This window comes from Crocuta crocuta, unplaced genomic scaffold (genome assembly GCF_008692635.1).
Source record: "Crocuta crocuta isolate KB4526 unplaced genomic scaffold, BGI_CrCroc_1.0 scaffold323, whole genome shotgun sequence".
Taxonomy (NCBI): domain Eukaryota; kingdom Metazoa; phylum Chordata; class Mammalia; order Carnivora; family Hyaenidae; genus Crocuta; species Crocuta crocuta.
The window spans coordinates 728,201-751,560 of NW_027536465.1; the positions used below are offsets into that span (position 1 = coordinate 728,201).

A 23,360-nucleotide genomic window follows, 5' to 3' on the forward strand; every position below is an offset into this window, starting at 1 on the left:
TTTTTTTTTTTTTTTTTCAGGGAAGCTGCCTTCTTAAGAGGCTTGGGAAATGATCCTTTTTATTATTACCTTAAATGTTTGGAAATTTCACTAGTGAAGCCCTCGTGGACTAGTAAGTTTCTTTATGGGAAGGTTTTTCACAGAATTCAATTTCTATCTTTAATTTTTTTTTTATTTGTAAAGTAATCTCTACACCCAACATGGGGCTTGAACTCACAACCCTGAGATCAAAAATCTCATGCTCCACCGACTGAGCCAGCCAGGCGCCCCCATTTGCATTCAATTTCTTGATGAGGTATAGGATTATACATGTTCTCTCTCATCTTGTGTAAGTTCCGTTAAGTTTGGTAGATATCAGACGCTGAAGTAAAGTTCACACAGGCTTCATTCCTTTGTGTATAGGTGGAAGGAAACCTACAGGTGGGTGAGGAAACCCAGATTTGACTAATGGACTCAGGTCGGTGTTTTGATGGTAGTTGGCAGGAAGGTATAATGGGTGGGTTTAAAAAATTCCCCCATTTATCAACGGTGGCATAAGCTTGTATCAGTTTTGATTATATCCAGAAAATAAGATATTCTTTGGATACCATCAGGTGTAGGTCTATATTAGGATTACTTCAGCAAGTACAGGTCCAGTGGAGATTGGGGTGGAGGGCTACATGGTATAAAATAGAGGAAATCTGTGACCACAGATGAGCCAAAATATTCGGAATATAGAGAGGGCAAAAGAAATTAAGGATGTAGTAAGGATGGAGGATTCAACCCTTTGAGATCTTGTGGATAACTAGGGGAGACTGGCTCACTACCCAGTCTGGGCAGTTTCCAGGGAGGGGGAGAGAAGCAGAAAGGTGAGGATATGGGCAAGGAGGGATGGTAATGATGGACTGGATAGTCTAAACTGGGTAAGGAGGGAAGTGGGGCCATGGGGTGGTTGAGAGACCTTGTAAGTGTGGTAGGGTCAATGGGCTTTAGGTCTTAGGGGGTTTCCAGAGCTGGGATACTGGAGTGTAGGCTGGAAAGATGGCAAGTGTTGGCTGGAGAATGGGAGCTTTAAAACCGAGGTTATGGAGGGACTGTTATTGGTGGTGTCAATGTCCATGGCATAATTGTAGCAATGACTAGCTGGGAGAGATCGGCTGTAAGGAGGAAGTCAGGAGCTTAAGGGTCAGGGCATTAGAAGAATCAGTTATGACACTGTTCTCAACCTTGGCTACATATTGTAATCACCTAGAAAGTTAAAAAAAAATTGATGCCTCAGTTCTCAGTAGACCAAATTAAACAGAATCTCTGTGGGTTAGATTTTAATATAAGATTTTTTTTTTTTTTTTTTTTTTTTTTTCACTNAGGTGGTTCCATCGAGCGGCCAGGATCGAGAACCTTTGAGTTGCAAGGGGATCAGAATCACCAAAAGAATGATCTTGGGCCAGGAGCTACAACTTTTCCAAAACAAAGGGAAAGACCCATTGCTGTAGACGATTTTCACAGGAGGGCTGGTGGGCGGTATAGGGACAACGTAAGAGTACACATTTTTTTAAAAAAAAAATTTTAAGTTTATTTTGAGAAAGAAAAAGAGTGAGAGTCAACAGGAGAGGGGCAGAGAGAGAGAGAGAGAGGGAGAGAGAGAGTGAATCCCAAGCAGGTTCCATGGTGTCAGGACAGAGCTGGATTCAGGGCTCAAACTCACAAACTGTGAGATCATAGCCTAAGCCAAAATCAAGGATTGGACATTCATCCAACTGAGCCACCCAGGCACCCCAAGAGTGCATTTTATTAAAATTGGGGTGGTGGGGGAGGGAAAATGGGTTGGAGGGGGCCAATGGGGGAAAAAAGAGTACTCTTTTACTTAAAACCCACCATGGGCCTCCATCTCATCAGAATGAAACTGTAGGCTCTTCCATGGTCTACATGGACTGACTTGATCTCTTCTCGCCACCACACCCCTCACCCCCATGGGTTCTTGGATCTCCCTCTTGCCCATTCTTCTGCAGTCACCCTGTTTCCTTGTCTGGCTTTCATCCCAGGTTTCTGCTCAAATGTCCTCTTATTAGAGAGACTTTGCAGATCTCATTTAATTTATTGTTGAGAGAGAGAGAGAGAGACTGGAGGAGGAGCCGAGAGGGGGAGACAGAATCCAAAGTAGGCTCCAGGCTCTGAGCTGTTAGCACAGAGCCCTACGCGGAACCCACAAACTATGAGATCATGACCTGAGCCACCCAGAAGCCCCTAATGGATCTTATTTCAAAACAATGCTTGACCCCTACCCTCCCACCCCCTCTTGCTTCATAGCACTTCCTGTGGCTGCAATGATGCACACTTACTTATTTTCTCTGGTCTGCCATCTCTACAAGAATGTTAGCCCCAGGGAGGACAGGAACTGTGGTCTGTTTTGTTCACTGATGTGTTCCCAGGGCCTAAAGGGGCACTGAAACAGAGTAGATGCTCATTATGTGTGTGAGGAATGAATGAATATATAGAGCAAATGAAAAAAAAAGAAAGCAAGTTGCATAACCAGATGTCCAACAAGATAGCGCGCGCGCGCGCGCGCGTGTGTGTGTGTGTGTGTGTGTGCGTGCATAAGCTATGTACAATGGAAGGTTTGTCAGGGTATGTGCTAGATGCTAGATGTTAACAATCATTCCCGCAGGGCAGGGAAATAGGTGGGACTTTCACTTTATACCTTTGGACATCTGAATTTGTTCAGCTGTCTTCTAAGTCCCCTGCCACACACCCCCCTCCCTTCCCTTCATTTCCACCAATAAATAGAAAAGAAGGCAAAAAGACCACCTGACTTCAGTAAGGGGGGAAGCAGGCAGCAACTGAAAATTTGGAGCAAATATTGGCAAAGTCTGGTCCTAATCCACATGAATCTCTGAAATGGAGGCCTGTCATGTCTGAATAGAAACAAAGATTAGGAGATCAGGCTCCGAAGAAAAAGGTAAATCTGTACCTTTATTTTGCGAATTTCCCACAGGTTCAATTCTGTAAGGAGAAGGCATAAAATATCCTATCACCCATGGGGAAAGCTATAGATGAGAGATGCTGATCCTGCAGGAAAAAAGCAAAGACCTAGAGATAACAGAAATAGGAATTTCTGGATTGGATTCCTTTAAGATTGTACACTGTACATTTGGGTGCATAACTTTCCCATTTGCTTCATTTCAATTTTTTTAAAGTTTATTTATTTTGAGAGAGAGAGGCAGAGAGAGGGAGAGACAGAATCTGAAGCAGACATGAGGCTTGAACTCATAAACTGTGGGATCATGACCCGAGCCGAGATCCAGAGTTGGATGCTTAACCAACTGAGCCACCTGGGTGCCCCACTCTGCCATTTTCTTTTCTTTTCTTTTTTTATGTTTTATTTACTTCTAGGAAAGAGAGAGAGAGAGAGAGAGCGCAGGGGAGGGTCAGAGAGAGAGGGAGTCACAGACTGAAACAGGCTCCAGGCTCTGAGCTGGCAGCCAGCACAGACCCTGACGCGGGGCTCAAATCCACGAACCGCGAGATCATGACCTAAGCAAAAGTCGGAGGCTTAACCGACTGAGCCACCCAGGCGCCCCACACTCTGCCATTTTCTGATTGAAGGTGAAACTAATCAGACCAAGAGTATCTGCCTGGAGAAGAAGCTATGTGTAGTGAAACAGTTAATGAGAAATACAGGGCTCTGGGATTATAGAGGCAAGTTGTTTTCGATAGTAAGGTTGTTCAACTGAAAGAATGGGACAGAGTGTACAAAGTTTGGAAAATTTTAAATGGGTATGTGGGTCCACGCTAGTCTTGGTATTCAAGTTTGGTTATTTGTACAGAGGATTGATTTACCTTTGAATGGACTGTTGTCTTCCTTTGGTATCTGTTAGTGGACAGAGAGTTAACTTGTTTCTAAAACAGTACAAGGCTTTTTTGGTTTCACCTAGGAGAGTGAATGGGTCTATTTTCTTTCAAGGTTTCACATTTTTCTGCATTTCATCTATGCAGAGATAAGAACTGGAGACCAGCAGAGCACAATAGGCTATTCTTATAATTCAGATGTGACTGGGCACTGGGAATCGCCTCTGTTCCTGACCCTACACCCACCTTGAAGTGGGAATGTTCTTATCTTTTCCCAGAAAGCACAGCTGAATGAATAATGACAATTTTACTGAAAGTCTTGGGGAGACCGAAAAGCCCTGTGAATCTCGGGGAGACAGTTTTGGTGTACGACAAAACCTAATATAAGTTCCCCTTACTCATATATGTTTTCCTTCCAAAGGGGAAATATTTCACATTTCCTTCGTATCTTTCCTCGGTTTTTTAAAAATGTTTATCCATTTATTTTGAGATAGAGAGAGATAGAATATGAGTGTGGGAGGGACAGAGAGAGAGAGAGAGAGAGAGAGAATCTCAAGCAGTCTCCAAGCCGTCTGTGCTGTTGGCACAGAGCTCAATGTGGGGCTTGAATTCACAAACCATGAGATCATGACCTGATCTTTAAAACACATTCATGGATTGTTCATAGACTGACTGCTCTTTTTCTTTACCTGTAGAGTCTGGGTCTTGTTGTCACTGTGTAGTTCTCTCTCTTCACTCTGATAAGAAAATTTTGCTGCTGAATTGCAATTCATTCATTCATTCATTCATCCACTCATTCATACCATGTTGCTTGAGCAACATTGGGCCAGGCGGTGTTCTAGACCCTGGGGATATAGGGACAAACAAGATTGTGAAGATGCCTGTTCTCACGGCTCTCACATTATGAGGAAGGGGACAAACAGAAACAAACAAGAAAGTATTAGATGTGATTAAAGTCTTTGAAGAAAGTTGAAGAATGGTGGACAGGGCTGTGCTGGGGTGACTGATGGAGATGGCCTTTACGATGCGGTGACATTTGCTGATTTAACCCTTTGAGTTCAGAAAACACATTTCAGGTTTACTTTTACCCGCTTCCTCTCAGAGTCTGAATTTGGGGGTCGATGTTTTAACACCACTGGTGTTAGATGGTAGGCTCCCATCTCGGAGGGAAATGTGTATGTAGAGCAGGGGTTGGCAAGCTTCCACAAAGGGCCAGAGAGCACATGCTTTTGGCTTTGCAGGCTACGTGCAGGATTACCACTGTGTTTGTGGCACAGACTTGGCCATTGCAGTAAGTGAATGAGTGGAGATGGCTGGGATCTGATAGAACCTCACTGGCCAAAGAAGGCAGCAGCTGGCCCATGCACAGCTGTTGGCTGACCTCTGATCTGGACTGTGCTTTGCCTTAGTTTACTGCCCCCCCCCACCATGGGGGGTCAGCAGCTTCAAGGGAGAAAGCCCCTTCCCCATTAGAGAGTTCCTAGCCTTAATTGTTCTTCATTAGAAAAAAATACAAATTAAGATAGACTAAGAGAAACTTAAATACAGAGAACAAACTGAAGGTTGCTGGAGGGAAGGTGAGTAGGGGTGGGGAAAATGGGTGATGGGCATTGAGGATCTTGTTGGGAAGAGCACCGGGTATTACATGCAAGTGATGAATCACTGGGTTCCACTCCTGAAGTCAAGACTACATTGTATATTAATGAACTTGAATTTAAATTAAAAAAAAAAAAAATAGAAGGATGCTTTCTCCACGAAAAAGGTAGGCTAATTCAGAAAGTTTATACAATGTACAAGAAAAATTAAGAAAAGTCTTTTTTTAATTCACATTAAAAAAAAATTTAAAGCCAAGGTAGTTAACATATAGTGTAACATGATTTTAGGAGTAGAACCCAGTGATTCATCACTTACATATAACAGCCAGTGCCCATTCCAACAAGTGCCCTCCGTAATGCCCATCACCCATTTAGCCCATTCACCCCCCCCACCTCCCCTCTAGCAACCCTCAGTTTGTTCTCTGCATTTAAGAGTCTCTTATGGCTTGAGGAAAAAAAAGAAATCTTACCTTTACCTTCCAAAGCACACTAAAAGTAATCAATAATCACTTTTTTTAAAAAGAAAAACCACTCTTCATGTATATCGTTCAGATTTTTCTATATGCATGTATATACATAAATATATACTTACAAACATCCAAATAGATTTCCTTTTGTTTTGTTTTTCCTTTTTTCCCCCCTTCCCATCCCTCTTCTCCTCTCCCTTCCCCTCCCTTCCCTTCCCTTCCCCTCTTATCTCCTCCCCTGCAACCCTGTCCCTCTCAATCCCTCCCTTCTCTCTAGCACTTGGGGGTTGGCCCGAAATACCATTCTGCAGCTAGATGCTTTCACCCTACATTACATCACGCTTTGCCTCTTTGGATTTGAAAGGCAACATTCCACAGTTGGTGGGGTCCTGTTGTTGCCAACCAACATGACGCGAGTGTCAAATTTTTTTGGTGAATGGCGCTGTGAGCAGGTGGTGGTGGGGACAGTCTATGTCTCCACCCCGCAAGGTGGCTGCTGGCTGCCCTGGACCCTTGTTATGAAAGCAAGTCTCAAGCCAAATGCCACCCAGCAGCTGCATGGCCTTCTCTTGGCGAGCAGGGACAAACAGGCTGCCTGGAGTTTGGAAGGGGACTCCAGCTTGAGGGGCTTTCTCCAAGGCAGGCACCTCTTGCAACAGGATTGGCAAACTCCTCCACTGGATCCAGAGAGAGGCGCCCCAGGGGGCTCAGGCCCCTCCCCTCCACACGGATGATTGGGCTTGTCTTTCTTTTTTTTTCTTAATATGTTATTCATAGGAAGGTCAGGAGCCCTCCTACATGATCCAAACAAATCACCGAATCCCTCCCCCTTCTCATTGAGAAAAATCAAATGATAATATAAAAAATATGATTGCAATATAATAAAGAGAATAATATAATAAACACCCATATATCCTTCACTCAGACTCACCATCACATTTTCCCACAGTTGCTTTGCCTATTTTTCTTTCTAAAAAAGGATATACACACACATATATAAATTATAAACATATATATTTAAAAGTTTTGTTTTACTTTTTTTTAAAATGTTTTTTATTTATTTCTGAGAGAGAGAGAGAGTCAGTGTGAGCAGGGGAGGGTCAGAGAGAGAGGGAGACACAGAATCTGAAACAGGCTCCAGGCTCTGAGCTGGCAGTCAGCACAGAAACCAACGCGGGGCTCGAACCCACGAACTGTGAGATCATGACCTGAGCTGAAGTTGGACGCTTAACCGACTGAGCCACTCAGGTGTCCCAGTTTTGTTTTACTTTTAATTGTGGTTTCAAAATTCACTGTAACTCGGATTTCTTCACTCAAAGTTATTTCCTTTCTTTTTAAAAATATTTTGAGTCTATCTGATTCTTTTTATCTTTTGAGTTTTACTTTTAAAAGCTTATTTTTGAGACTGAGAAAGAGCAAGCATGAGCTGGGGAGGGGCAGACAGAGAGGGGACGGAAGATCTGAAGTGGGCTCTGCGCTGACAGCAGCAACACCAATGCGGGATTTGAACTCATGAACTGTGAGATCATGACCTGAGCCAAAGTCGACACTTAACCGACTGAGCCACCCAGGTGCCCCAAAGCTATTTCTAATATTCTTTATGCCTTATTCCTTAAGTACTGTTGAGAGGCTGAATAAAATTTATTTTTCTCATTAAGGTCCTATCTTTAGCTCAGCTGCTCAGAAATGTCAAAGCTGAGGCCTCTGTGATTTTCTTCTCTTTCCTCCGTGTTGCCAGGTGGTCCACTAGAGTGTACGCACCACCAGGGCAGGGATTTGGGTAGTTGTGCTATCTCCATAGTCAGGAAGAGCGCCCAGCACACAGGAAATACTCATTAACTAAATGTTTATTGAGTGGCTTGTTCTGGCTCCAGCTATCACTTAAGAAATCCAGGCAACAGGGGCACCCAGGTGGCTCAGTCAGATAAGCATCCGACTTCGGCTCAGGTCATGATCTCACGGTTCGTGGGGTCGAGCCCCAAGTCGGGCTTTGTGCTGACAGCCAGCTCAGAGCCTGGAGCCTGTTTCAGATTCTGTGTCTCCCTCTCTGTCTCTGACCCTCCCCTGCTTGCTCATGCGCTCTCTCTCTCTGTCTCTCAGAAATAAATAAAAATATAAAAATTAAAAAAAAAAAAAAGAAATCCAGACAACAGGAATGAGGACGAGGTGCAAAAGAAGGCATAGCCTCTATGTCAAGAGAATAAAACATTTCCAGAAAATCCACAGCCAGGGCTGAAATCCGTAGCTAAGTTCATTTGAGTTGCAGTGTCCAGAACTTGAGGCTACTTGTAAGAGAGGCTGGGTGTAAGGTTTTCGTGTTGGTACATGCCTGTCGCACGCACAGGGGAAGAAAGGGGAATGGATATTGAGCAGTGGTAACGGTTCTGCTGGACCCTGGGAGTGTGTGTGTAGACTCATCCATACAAAGCCCTGAGCATGGAGAGTGTGAGAGATCACTAGGTGGTAGATAGAATCAAGTGGTCAGGCCACAGGGAAGGCAAACACAGCGACTGCTTCTCAGAAAGCTGTTCAGAATCAGCAGACAAACAGCCTGGTGGTGAACTTGTGACAGCCTCCTGTCTGCATGACTCACATCTTATTTGTGTCCAACCGAATGCATCTGACGGGTCAACACAATTTCTAAAAACCAGAGACGGACTTGGAGGTTTAACAATGGGCCTGGGCTGAGCTCTCCTACCAGTCAATTCTGAACTGTCAAGATAATGAATTGTTTAAATCAGACAATCTTTTTTTCTTTGTGAACTTGTGGCCTCTGCCTTTACACATCCCACTCTTGTCTTGGGTTGGCAAGAACTGTTTTCACAGGGTGTCTGTGTGCCTCATACATATGCAGGACTGGCCACAGGGTGGCCACGTGATTTGTGGGGCCCAGGCAAAGTGAAAATGTTGGGCTCTTTGCTTAAAAATTATTAAGAATTTCAAGGTGGTGCTGTAGAACTTTCAACCAAGCAGGTAGGGTCCTGTGTGGTTGCACAGGTAACAAGCCGGTGAGGCTGGCTTGGTGGATACCTGGAAGTGATGAACTCTCAAGGCTTAGGCTAATTGTCTCTGAGTTATTTTTGACAGTTAATCTGAAGATCCCATCCCACAAGGCTGAACCTCTCTGTTGGATCAGATTTTCCCTGCTTTGCCTGGTCGTGATCTCAGACTAACGAACACTCCTGACGATTAAGAAATTGTTATTTTATTTTTAATCAGCGGCAATTAGGAGTGGCTGCCACAGAGGTATTACTCTGGTTAAACGTGGGGGCTGAGTATATGATTTTGTGTGGGCTCCCTTCTACGAATCTACTGAATGTTAGCCAAAGAGAAATAAAGGGTAGGAATCTGTAAAGACAAAGAGAGCATGAGAGGAGAGCAGAGTAGTTGAGAAAAACTAGTGAAGACAACTAATTCTTTAAAATTAAAAAAAGAATTTTTAATGTTTTATTTATTTCTGAGAGAAAGAGAGAGAGAGAGAGAGAGAGGAGAGACAGCGTGAGCAGGGGAGGGTCAGAGAGAGAGGGAGACACAGAATCTGAAGCAGATTCCAGGCTCTGAGCTGGCAGCACAGAGCCTGATGCTGTGAGATCACGACTTGAGCTGAAATTGAACGCTTACCCAAATAAGCCACCCAGATGACAACTAATTCTTAAGCCCTTGCAAAGGGGCAGGGAGAAGCCAACAAGACATCTTGCTGTGGAAGTCCCTAAAGAGTCATGAGCTGGAGATGCTAGATTACCTCTAGAAGCAGAGGTAGATTGGTGCCGAAAACAAGGAGATAANCCTGTGAGATCACGACTTGAGCTGAAATTGAACGCTTACCCAAATGAGCCACCCAGATGACAACTAATTCTTAAGCCCTTGCAAAGGGGCAGGGAGAAGCCAACAAGACATCTTGCTGTGGAAGTCCCTAAAGAGTCATGAGCTGGAGATGCTAGGTTACCTCTAGAAGCAGAGGTAGATTGGTGCCGAAAACAAGGAGATAATTGAAAATGAATTAACCCAGATTCCTTATTTTGCCCCAGGAAAAGACTGGGGACAAGTTTTTTACTCAGGAGAAGTTGAACCCCAGAGCTTTTGGATTTGGGGATACCGGACACAGTTGAGGGCAGTCGTCAGGTGCCAGACTGAAAATAGGGATTAGTGAAAATCTTGAAGAGGTTTCCCTAGCCTACTGAACCCCATTTCACTCCCAGAAGGCAGGTGGCAAACTCACAGCTGATAAGCAGGGATGAAGAGCGGTTCTTTCTGGGGAGGGCTCCAGCTAGGAAGACAGTGCCACCCATAAGCCACATCTCCCATCCCCAAAGGCCAGTGTCTCTCTCAACTGTCCTTTGACGGAACCTATGAACCAGGAAGTCCTGCTCAGGTGTGCTGAGCTGTGACTCACTCAAGTATCAGTAGATGGCCAAGGTTTTGGGGGGAAAGGCTCTAGAATGAAAGGCATGATCAAAGTCAACAAGCAGACAAGGACCTCGGAGGAAACAGAGGACAGAGAGCAGATTTCAACTTCCAAACACTGTAATTGAGAAAGCATGTGTGAAATAGCCATTCCTAGTCACTTTCTATTTCTATTCCTTGTTTTAATTTTTTTGTAGTGCTATCATCTCCTGGTATTATATAGTTTATCCATTAGTTGTTTACTGTCACTCCCAGTTAAATGTAAACTCTGTGAGAGCAGGGACTCTGCCTTGTTCTTTTTGCATCACCAGTACTCACAATGGCACAAGGCAAGTGCCTAACAAATATGGCTAATTGAATGGATCAAAAACTGTACCCATAAACAGGAACAGGGTACTATAAAAAGAAAAGCAGGAAATATATCAAAATATTAGTCGTGTGATAAGAAAATTTAAGAATTCAATAGACTTACAAAATAACATTGGGAAAATATCTTCAAGTATAGAATAAAATAATGGAAAATAATAAATAAAATAGAAGAAAATGAGAAGCTCAGTCAAAGCGTTTTAAAATCAGATGAGTAGAAATTTGAGAAAGAAGGAACAGAAAAGTTGGAGGGGAAAAGATTATCACAGAAATGAGACAGGAAAATTTCCCGGACTAAAAGATACAAGTTTTCAGAGTTCAGAAGTTCACTGAGCATCTGGGAAAACACATGAGGACAGTAATTATAAAATTTCAGAGTGCGGGTATAATAAGATCCTTTAAATCTCCTGGAGAGTAAAAAAAGCCAACAAACAAAAGGTGAGTGACAGAGCAGCACTGGACTCTCAACAGCGGCCTTTGAAACCACAGGACAGTGAGGTAACATGTTCAAAAGACAGAGAAGGTGATCACCAACCTTGAATTCCACTTAGACAAACTATTAAACCAATGTGATGGAGAAATAGAGGATGGCTCAGATCTTCCAGATCATTAAAAGATACCTCATATGCACCCTGTCTCAGGAAGTTATACAGAGAGTAGCAATATTAGGAAATAAACCAAGAGAGAAGATCTAGGATCCAGAAAACAGAGAATCCAAAGAGGAGACAGGGGGAAGGAGTGCCTGTCTCGAGGTGATCTGGGATGACAGCTATGCATCAGACCAAGAGAGCAACAGGTCCGAATAGAGCAGGAGCGTGCAGGGCTCCTGGAGACGTGTCTCTGAGAAATACATTGAATTAACAAATCACTTGGTGTAGGAAATGAGTTTTTAGTTCTGTCTGGGGGAGTAGTTTGGGGATAGTTTGAATATGTGTCAATTATAGGTGCATATAGAACTAAGCAGATGAAAAACTAAGGCAATTAATAATCTAGGAAAAACAAAAAGTCCTATGAAAAAGGGTATGCAATCATAACATACCCGATGACTCAGCTATGAATTATATTTTTATAGCCAATAATGTATGCATTAAATTTCAATTTAACAAAAAGTCTTGATGTAACTTTACTAAGAGAATAATCTAGAAGGGATATAGGGATGTGGGTGTTGTGTGTGAATTAAAAGAACTAAATCCTTGCTTTCCATCTTATGAAGTCAAAAGTTAAAATCTTGAAGTGAAAAACAAAAGAAACTGTAAGCATGTGACCTAGAAATAGGACAGTAAACAGGATACGAAACAAATGAAACAGTTGAAAGTGATCCCTTTGGGGTGTGGGAGGAGTGGAGCAGGGAGGAATAGAGCAGCAAGGCTTTTCCTTGTTACAGGCCTCGTGGTAAACTGCATAATGAAGTCCTTTGATAAGAAAAAAATAATTAAATAAAAAGCAGGATGCTAATGCGGTGGCTTTCTCCTATACCGCCTCATCTGTAACTGACTGGCCTCATGGCATGCTGTTCACAGTGAGGGCTTGGAGATGGCTGCATCACTGGGGCTTAGTCATGCAGGATGTGGTATATTCTTTGAAGCCGTCACGAGCTTATCATGTTCTTTTACTCGTTGGGGTCAATGGTCTGGGAACCAAGGGATGGAAAGGGGCATGGAGTCTCTCACTATACCTTTAAAAAAAATTTTTTTTTTTAATGTTTTATTTATTTCTGAGAGAGACAGTGTGAGCAGGGGAGGGTCAGAGAGAGAGGGAGACACAGAATCAGAAGCAGGCTCCAGGCTCTGCGCTGGCAGCCAGCACAGGGTCCGACGCGGGGCTCGAACCCACGAACCGCGAGATCATGACCTAAGCGAAAGTCTGACGCTTAACCGACTGAGCCACCCAGGCGCCCCGTCTCTCACTATACCTTTAAGGATAAATGAACATCCAAACATTGGTTATTTCTCCTAGCTGAAAAAAAAAACCCTCAAACCTTCTTTGGCCCCTCTTCCCCCTCTAGCCATTGCCCTATTTTGCTGCCTCAGTTTACGGCCACATTTCTCTTAGTAGTTCTCCACTGTCTTTAATTCTTTTCTCATTTTCCCTTGACCTCATTGCAATAAACTTTTACTCCCACTGTAGTACTAAAAACAGCTCTTCCCAAGATCTTTTTTTTTTAAGTTTATTTATTTATTTTGAGAGAGAGAGAGAGAGAAAGCACAAGCAGGGAAGGGGGAGAGAGAGAGAGGGAGAGAGGGAGACAGAATCCGAAGCAGGCTCTGCACCATCAGCACAGAGCCTGATGTGGGGCTCGAACCCGGGAACCATGGGATCATGACCTGAGCAGAAACAAAGAGTTGGACACTTAACCAACTGAGCCACCCAGGCACTCCATCTTTCCAAGGTCTTGAATGTCCTCCATGTTACTAATCCAATGGTGAATTCGGCGGTACTCAACGGTCTGAGCTACCCAGGCATCCCTGGCAGTGTTTGACATGGTTGACAACACTGGATTCCCCGAGCCACGTTCTTTGCTTGGCATCCACATGGTTTGCTCTCCAGTTTTCTTCTTACTGTTGGCTGCTCCTTCTTTGTCTCTTGTAGGTTCCTCCTCATCTTCCCAGACTCATCGTGTAGACATGCCCAGGGTGCAGTTCTCAGATGGCTTCTCTTCCTACTACTCTTCTCCTAACCTGCACTCACTCCCAAGGCACACTCAGATGGTCTTATGGCTTTAAATATGATCCAGCTGAAGATTCCCAATCAACCAAAAACCGTTGTTGTGTATCCAGCACCTGACCACTTCTCGTCACCCCTACTGCTACTCTTGTGGACCAAGCTACTGTGATTTTCCATCTGGATTATTGCAATAGTCTTCCAACTACTCCCCCTGCTTCTGCCTTTTCCCCTTTGCAGTCTATTTTGAAGAATTCAACAGCCAGAGCGATCTTTTCAGAATTCGGGTCACACTGCGCCACTTTTCTGCTCGTACCTCTCCGATGGCTTCCGCTATGAGTCTCCTAGGAAAGCCATTTTTCCTTATATTTGTAACAGACTTTCTTTATAAAATTTTGAAGTTCTATGCTTAAATTCATATCCGTGGCATATCTTCTTGGTGGCATGCGTCTCTACTCAATAGAAAATGACGTCATAAAATTGGCTGCGTTTTTTGGCCCTGAGTTTTATCTCATTAGGTTCATATTGCTATACGTGTTTCCTTTTTAGACATTTTTTTCTTCTGTTACTGAATTAGTCAGGAGAGCCTCTGCTCTGCTGGATTAACATATAGATACCAAATATCTGTCTTAACCCAACATAGTTGTTTCCCCCCCACTCATGTTAAGTATCTCAAACCTATTGTCAAGAAGCGCTCTGGCTAACTGATGTTCCTGGTTCGGTGGTAGAAGAGAGAAGCTCACGGCTCACAAAGGAATGTTCTAGTGCTGTGGCCTGGAAGTGGCAGACATCCCCTTTTCTCACATGTTATTGGCCAGAACCAGTCTTCCATGTGCCCAGGAAGGAGGAAAGTAACTGGCATTTGTGGACCAAAAAGCATGGTCTTGCCCTCAGTCACTTTTCTGGAAGCATGTGCCTGAGGGTCATAGGGAGTTTGCGTACCGTCATGGAATTGTACCTACATTTGGTTATGACATATGCTTCATTATTAAAGAAACCAAAACTGAAACCATATTTCTGTAATTCCCAAAGTCAGCTCTTTTCTTGTCTCCTGCTCCTGGTTAGGGTGTGTGTGCATGCGTGGATGCGTGTGTGCGTGCGTGCGTGTGTGTGTGTCCAATGTTACCCGCAGGCAACACTACTGATGAATTCAGCAGCTCTTCCAATTCTTGTAAACTTTACAACAATCTTGAGACCTAATTCTCTTCATTTTAGACATCGAGACATGAAGGCTAGAGAGGTTCTGTGTCTCATCGCAAGGTCACATCGCAAGTGAGTGGCGGAACCGAATGCTGAATGCCCAATGCAGGTGCCAGGGTCCTGACTCCTGGCTTGGTTTCAGTGCTTATCCTGCATTCCTGGGGTAGAACCTGCCAGAGAGGAAGGCTTCGCTTCCCCTCCAGCCCCGCAGCTCTCTGCTGCCCTCTCCTGACTTCCTCAGTTATGACTGGTGAGAAGTTCCAGCAATGAACGCCTTGTGCTCTGGCAGCCTCTAAGGCCGGTGCCCTCTCTTCTTGGTATTTCATCCCCTCCTCCCCTCTGATTCCCAGGTGCTGGGAATATAAATAGGGACTAATAAATGTCCTTACTGATTAATGTTTAAGAGCAGCAATCCTGACGGAGGTGTTAGAGAGTTCTAGTGGGTTTCCACTATATGCTGATGCATAATCCCAAGGACTCTAAATAATGACGCCACAGGGAATGCTAGTAAGTCTCTTACAAATAAAACTGAGTGCCGAGAGGATGCAGGGACATGCTCGGGGTTATCCACTTATTAACACTTACTCTACACACCGTTAAAGAACATTTATTATCTGCTAGACAGTTTGCTAGGTGTTGGGATAAGATTAATTAAGATCTCTGCTTTTGCCCGGTGAGTCAGAGATGTATCTGTAGTTCAAACCCAGGTTATTCAGATTCTAATTATTTTATTTAAAAAAACTTTTAAATATTTATTTATTTTTGACACAGAGAGAGAGAGAGAGAGAGAGAGAGAGAGNTAAGATTAATTAAGATCTCTGCTTTTGCCCGATGAGTCAGAGATGTATCTGTAGTTCGAACCCAGGTTATTCAGATTCTAATTATTTTATTTAAAAAACTTTTAAATATTTATTTATTTTTGACACACAGAGAGAGAGAGAGAGAGAGAGAATGCAAGCAGGGGAGGGGCAGAGAGAGAGGGAGACACAGAATCTGAAGCAGGTTCCAGGTTCTGAGCTGTCAGCACAGAGCTTGATGCAGGGACTTGAACTCACAAGCCATGAGATCATGACCTGAGCTCAAGTCGGACACTTAACTGGCTGAGCCACCCAGGCGCCCCGATTCTACTTATTTTAAACGATAGATGTGCATACACACAAAACATTGAATCAGTGATGCTTCCCTCACATGTGAACTTCTGTGAGGTGGGAGACTTCCTAATTCAGACCTCACCATTTCCTTGGTGTGAATGGATGTCCCTGAATCCTCCTGCTGCGATCCTCCCCACGGCCAGCGTGGGACACACATTTGGTTACATTCTTTTTTTTTCTTTTCAAAAAATTAAAAAAAAATTCTAGTTAGTGAACATACAGTGTCATATTGGTGTCAGAAGTAGAATTCAGGGATTCGATTCTTTCCTTTTTGCATTTGAGTTACACTGACTCTTGGAGGCTGAGAGAATGAATATTTCCTCTGCTGATTTGCCAGCTCTCTGTCTTCACAATATAAATTCATTCTCACACACACTTGCATCGGGATCTGCTGCAGCAAACATTTTCTGAGCACTTTTCATCTATTCTTTCATTCCACAATTATTAAATGCTCCCTGTGCCCTAGGCAGAAACCTATGAACAACACAGATAAATCCCGGCTCTCACAGAATGTACTAGTACATTCCAGAGGGTCTCAGAATATATTGTCTTCCTGGTAGCTTCTCTGGATTTACAAAATCTGTGGATTTCTGTTAATAATTCTTTGTTTATTGTGAACAGGGTGAAGGTTACTGGAAGGGAGGAAAACTTCATTTCACTGGTGACCATCATCTTTTTCTGTTTTTAATCCTTTCCTCCTGTTGGCCGAAGAGCCATTTCCTATTCCCTTTTGTTTCTCTCTTCCTGTTGATCCTCTAAAGATCTCTATACCTGAAGGATCCTCTGGCCTCTTCATAAGTGCGTTCTAATACCAGGTGCATCCTAATAGATTTAAGACATGTTAGATAGTGTACTAAGTCCCCCCTGCCCCATTTTGTCCTCCCTACAACACTGTAAGTTTCTATAGTTATCATAGGAATACATTTTTCCTTCCTTCTTTCTTTCTTTCTTTTCTTTCTTTCTTTCTTTCTCTCTTTCTCTCTTTCTCTCTTTTGAGGGGGAGGGAGAGAGAGAGAGAGAGAGAGAGAGAAAGGAGGGCAGAGGAAGAGGAAAAGAAAGAATCCCAAGCAGGCTCTACACCCAGCCCAGAGCTGGACACCTGGCTTGATCTCACAACCATGAGATCATGACTTGAGCCAAAATCAAGAGTCAGATACCCAACCAAATGAGCCACCCAGGTACCCCAGGAATAGATTTTTTTCTAAAATGAGTTAACTTCAAACCTTTATTCCAATCCTATTGATTTCTACACTATTACTGTCTGAATTTTGAGTATGCAGAATAGTTTCAGTTCATATTTAGATTCAACTGCCTCTTGCATGTCTGGTGCTTCAGTAATATGTAACAGATGGAGACAAAATTAACCCTGGCTAAAGGGGCATCCAGGACCACAGATGATCTGGTCTAGCCACTTTGGGCATCCAAATTTTCACCACAGGTGGGATTTACACAATCCAACTATCTAGCTTTAAGAGTCCCTACTGACAACCAGGTCAAGATGGAGTTCATGTTGCGAGAATGCCTTCTGCTGCATAAACACAGCAGCACTGGATACAACAAAAAGGGAAAACAGAAGAAGGCATAGTCAGGCTTCACTATGAGACCAGCAGTTTTGAAATCCAAGCTGGCACAGAAAACACAAACAGCGATCAGGGCTGAGAGGGTGGGCAGACTCGCGGGGTTTGGGATGCAGAGGGAGTCAGCGGTGGCACATGAGTGAGTCGGAAGTATTCCCTCTGAGACGGGGAAGGAGAGGCAGTCTCACTGGCTGATGCGCACAGCTAGTGTGGTGCTCCTTCCTTATCCCCTACGCTCAGGGGAGGAGGCTGGGAATAAGCCTGCTGCCAAACGCTGAAGGGGCAGTGGCTCATATCCAAACCCAGGCTGGGAGACAAGGATGAGACGACCTGTGACCAAGTGCTGAGTCAGGAGTCTCCTTGACCCAGCCTGGGTTGTCCACAGCCAACAGTCCCTCTTGCTGCCCTTGTTAGACCTGGATCAGACCCCCAAAGTTGCTCAACAGGATAAGTGAATATAGAGGTAAAGGAGAAGGGAGGGGGAGGAGAAGGAAGGGAGAGAAACTAAAACAAACATACCACGTCACATCCCAAATGAGACTGTAAACCAAATTAAAAAACTGATGGATAAAAGCTAATACTGAGAAAAGCAGTTGATAAACCAACAATGAAGACATGGATCCACTTTGGATGAAACTGATTTTACGGGTTGATCAGACAAGGCTCTCAAATAAATATAGTGATTATTTCGAAGAAATAAATGATGCCAAAACTTGATTAAACTAATAGAAAGTTATGGGACAATAAGCCTGGGAATAAGAATGGGAGAGATATGAGAAAAGGCCAGTTAGAATATTTGAACATAAAGGGGCACCTGAGTGGCTCCGTTGGTTAAACTTCGGGCTCTTGATTTCAGGTCAGGTCATGATCTCATGGCTGGTGAATTCAAGCCCCGCCTTGGGCCCAGGGCTGACAGAGTGGAGCCTGCTTGAGATCTTCTTTCTCTTCCTCTCTCTGTCCCTCTCTCTCTCTCTCCAAGTAAATAAATAAACTTAAAAAAATATTTGAACATAAAACAAATAGTCATTGAAATAAAAAATGTGGGGCTTCGAGTTCCAATGTCTGTTTTGCTGTATATACCTGACTTCACTTCCTTTCTAAAGCACAGTGAGATTACAATAAAGAGATGAAAGAGAGAAAAAGAGAAACAAACCAACAAGAATGGGGAAAATGGGTGAGGAGACAATGGCAACAGTATTTTGGGATCTGGAAGGGAGATGGGTGAGTCATAACTGATGAGGGTGAGCCGGGGGCAGCCAAACCTTGATATCATTGTGGTCTCAGAAAGCTGGGAAAAAAAATCCTATTCAGACTGGAAACCCTCTAAGTCTCAGGACCTAACTGTTCCAGAAAGCTCTGGACTGAGAGCAAAAGTAGGGCTAAACAGATGAGTGATGGCTCTTTAGATGTTCTCTCCCACCTGCAGTGCCTATGTACATACATATGTATCACACATGATACATATAATATGTGATGGATACATGGATATTAGAATATATTTATTCAAGAGGGTTGATTAAATAACATTTTTAGCTATACAAAGACTGACTACAGGGATGCCTTGGTGGTGCAGCTGGTTGGGCATCCGACTCTTGATTTCGGCTCAGGTCATGATCTCATGGACGTGAGATCGAGCCCCACATTGGGCTCCACACTGGACACGAAGCCTGCTGAAGATTCTCTCCTCTCCCTCTGCCCCTCCCTGATGCAAGTGCATGTACGCCCTCTCTCTCTCAAAATAAATAAAGAAAAATATTTTTAAAAACCTGACTGTATTACCACACATAGTTCCTTGCTAAAAGACTAGTAAAATTTGCTTCAGAAACAGGAACATGAAAATGGAAGGGAAAAGTGGAATGCAAGGAAGCAGGTGTCTTCCAACCTGCATCTCTTCCCACCTGCTCCTAAGCCAAATGACTTGTTCTACTGAGCGCCGAGATTGAGAAAATGTGTTGCACACGTTAAGTAATAGAGTCTGAAAGTTATTTTTTTTGTTTTGTTTTGTATAACAAGAATTACAAGATGGGGGGAGTTATTCAAGGTGGGAGGTACTTAAGCCACATAGAGGATAGACTGAAGCCAAGAGGAACTGAATAATTGCAGACTTTGTCAGTTTATAGTTAAGCATGTAGGTTAAAAAAATTCAAAGTACCCATTAAAATAAGACTTACAGCTTCCAAATCAGAAGAGAGTAAACATTATCAAGCAAGAGAAGACAGACCAGAGACAAAAGAAGGTAAATAGAAAGCACAAAATAAAATAATAGAATTAAGTCTAAATTCCTAAATTATAAAAAATGGAAATGGGTTATACTAGTCTATTAAAAGACAGAAGCAATTAGTTAGACAAACATAAAATGCAGCTTTATGCTTCCTCTAAGGCACAGAGTGAACACACACACATAAACACACACACACACACACAAACACACACACACACACACACAGAGACTGAAAATAGAAGAATGGAAGGGCACCTGGGTAGCTCAGTATCTTCAGTGGTCAAACTCCTGAATTCGGCTCAGGTCATGATCTCACAGTTGTGAGATCAAGCCCCGTGCTGGGCTCTGTGCTGAGCGTGGAGCCCGCTTAAAATTCTCTCTCTCTTTTCTCCTCTCCCTCGTTCACCTGTGTGCACGCGTGCGCACACACACACAGACACACACACACAGTCTCTCTCTCAAAAGAAAAAAAAAGAAAGAAATGGGAAAAGATGTGTAACATATACTAACAAAAAAGCGGAGCAAAATTAACATAGGACAAAGTAAATCTTAAGGCAAAAAACGTTATCGGTTATAAAGAGAGTAACCACGAAATACTAAATGTAACCACACAGCAAGAAGATGTCACAGTTATGAAATCACATTCTTCTGACACAATTTCACATATTATAATTTAATAATAAATAGAGCAAACATCAAAGAATTATAAGAAGAAAGTCAGAAAGCCTATCGGGACTAACATGACTCATAAATCAAGCAGAAAAAATTAGGAAGGATATAGAGGCTTTGAATAAAATATTAGCAAGTGTGATGTAATATATATATATATGTTTCTAAAAACTTCACAACTGTGGATAGAATCTTTGTAAAACTTGACCATGAGGTCAAAAAGGAAATCTCAACAACTTTGAATAATTCATATCATACCGACCACAGTATCTTACCACATAATTAAATTAGAAATAGTTTAAATGATAAATAAACACCCCACTCTCTCCCTTTTCCCACCTATTGGGAAACTTAGGAACACAACTTTGAATAACTCTGAATAAAGATGAAATAAATGCCATAACAAGCAATATTTATAGCTGAATAATAAATATATTAAAATAAAAAATTGTGTGATATAGGGACTCCTGGGTGGCTCATGTCTGATTCTTGATTTCAGCTCAGGTCGTGATCTCATGGTTTGTGAGTTCCAGCCCTGCTAACAGCTCTGTGCTGTCAATGCAGAGCCTGCTTGGGATTCTCTCTCTCCCTCTCTCTCTCTGCCCCTCCTCCACTCGTGCTCTCTCTCAAAATAAATAATAAACTTTTTTAAAAAGACTACATTTTAGTTAAGGTGCAAAAGCAGGAACCATACAGGGAAAGAGATGCATTTTGCTACATAAAGCCTGAAGATGCTGCCTACACAGAGTTAAAAACCCGGGAAACATGGACTATATAACAAAGTAGACATATTTGGAAAATACACAGAATTCCTAGAAATGATTTAAAAAGAAAAACTGCTCAATAGAAACATGAAGAAATGCCATGCACAAGGGGTGGGGGGAAGTCCACGTGGTCACTGTGCGTTTGAGTTGATGCCTAATCCTCAGGCGGTCACAACCGGAAGAGGCCGCATTTATCTAGCGCTGGCCCCGTGGGAGGCACGGCTGGCGGAATATCATCCGAGCAACCTCTGCAGAGAGCAATTTGGGATTATCTGGTGATGTGGGAGTTGCTCGTTTACGTGTATATCCTAGAGAAGTAGTCCTTAAGCTCCAGCTTGTTTCAGAATCACTGGGAGGGCTTGTGAACGCACACCTTGCTGGGCTCTGCTACTAGAGTTTTCTAACGCAGCTGGTCTGGGGAAGGGACTGAGGATTTGCGTTCTGACGTGTTCCTGGTGATGCTGTTGCTGCCGCTGGGATCACACTTTGAGAATTGCTGCCCCTAGAAGCCTATTGCACCACGTGACATGCACAAAAATGTTCCTTGTTAGGAACACAAGAAGGGGGAAGAATATAAATGCTCACCAGCAACAGAATGAATATGTAAACTGTGGGGTTTTTTTTTTTTACTATAGCAGAATATGCATAGAAATGAAAATAAATGAACTAGAGATGAGTATAACAAAATATAAAAAGCAATATACAATGAAAAAAGCCAATTACAAAGTGATATACGGAGCTTGATACCATCTATACACATTTTAAAGGCATGTAAGACACACAACATAATGTTTATGGACAACAAATGGTATAAAATCAAGCATGAGTAGGGTATTTAGTGTATTTGTTAATTTAGGGTATTTGTTAATTGTGAGGAGGGGGTAAGGGCTGAAATGGATAAACAGAGGGCCTCAACTGTATCTGCATTGTTTCTATCTATCTATCTATCTATCTATCTATCATCTATCTAAAATTTTTTTAATGTTTATTTATTTTTGAGAGACAGAGAGAGAGAGGGAATGAGCAAGTGGGAGCGGAGCAGAAAGAGATGGAGACACAGAATCTGAAGCAGGCTCCAGGCTTTGAGCTGTCAGCACAGAGCCCGATGCAGGGCTCGAACTCACAGACTGTGAGATGATGACCTGAGCTGAAGGCAGACACTTAACTGACTGAGCCACCCAGGCACCTCTATCTGTCTGTCTGTATGTATGTCTATCTATCTATCTATCTATCTATCTATCTATCTATCTATCTATGTATCAATCAATCATCTATCATCATATATCTATCATTAATTGTATTTTCTTAAAAAACTATCTTAAGTAAATATTCCAATCCTAGTTCAGGCCACTATAACAGAATACCATTGACAGTTTGGTTTATTAACAACAGAGACCTATTTCTCACGGTTCTGGAGGCTGAAATTCTGAGGTCAGGGAGCCAGCATTGTTGGGTTCAGGTGAGAGCCCTCTTTTGGGGTAACTACTGCCAAATTCTTGTTTCCTCAAATGGTGGAAAGAGGGCAAGAGAGCTCTCTGGGGTCCCTTTTATAAAAAGGCAGTGATCCCATTCATAAAGGCTTGTCCCTGTGACCAAATTGCTTCCCGGAGGCCTCTCCTCTTAATGCCATCACATCGGGCATTAGGATTCAGCATATAAATTTGGGGAGACACATTCAGTCCATAACAGTTGTCAAAAGTTAGTATTTAATAAAGCTGGGTAATGGGTATAAAGTTATTATGTACCTTCTTATGTTTATCTTGGAATTCTTTCATGATAAAAATGCATTAAGAAGAATTCCTGCAAAAAATACCAGGCTAGACTTTGCTTTTGGATTTTTAAAATGTTTGTTTATTTATTTTCAAAGAGAGAGATGGGGGGTGGGTAGGGGCAGAGAGAAAGGAAGAGAGAGAATCCCAAGCAGGCTCCATGCTGACAGCACAGAGCCTGACGTGGGCTTGATTTCACGACCATGAGATCCTGACCTGAGACAAAATCAAGAGTTGGACACTTAACCAACTGAGTCATTCAGGCGCCCACGTTTCTAGACGTTTTTAAGGCTGAAAATGATCATTTAGAGAAGATTAAGCCTCTCTTCTGGAATAATAATTATACACAGCTCTGTATCACCACAATGATGTGAAAAAGTACAAGGAATGATGTCAAATCCCTTCTTGGAGGAATGGTGGAGACCCTTGGCTTTTCGCTCTGGTCTGGGTTCCTCTTCCTTCGTCTGACTGTTGATCTGCACATCCTCCTCTGTGTCCTAGTTTCTGGGCTGGGATATCCGATGCTTTGGGCCAGAGGCAAAGAAAAGGAATCTGATCATCCAAAGCCTCTTTTATTACCCTCCCTCACAGAGAAGTCTGCCTTTAACTGCTTGATTTTGAACTTCTGTGGTGCAAAGCCGGGACAACAGAGTGACAAACAAGAAGCCCACATGGCTGGATTGGCTTACAG

At 42.9% G+C, this 23,360-nt stretch overlaps 1 protein-coding gene and 1 non-coding gene across 9 annotated transcripts in view; one reads left to right on the forward strand and one right to left on the reverse strand.

Annotated features, from left to right (window-relative positions):
* The window catches only part of OR6Q1 (olfactory receptor family 6 subfamily Q member 1), a 73,609-nt gene that overhangs the window by 29,746 nt on the left and 20,503 nt on the right, over positions 1-23,360 (forward strand). The window contains exon 1 of one of the 8 annotated variants that reach the window (XM_077748922.1): positions 1,846-2,935. The exons of the other annotated variants lie outside the window; for them this stretch is intronic. The gene's annotated coding sequence lies outside the window, so the exon portion shown is untranslated. Of the gene's footprint in view, positions 1-1,845; positions 2,936-23,360 lie in introns of those variants that run through there. 8 annotated transcript variants of the gene reach the window in all.
* Positions 193-265, reverse strand: TRNAK-UUU (transfer RNA lysine (anticodon UUU)). Its single transcript has one exon. It is a non-coding gene; the product is annotated as a tRNA-Lys (tRNA).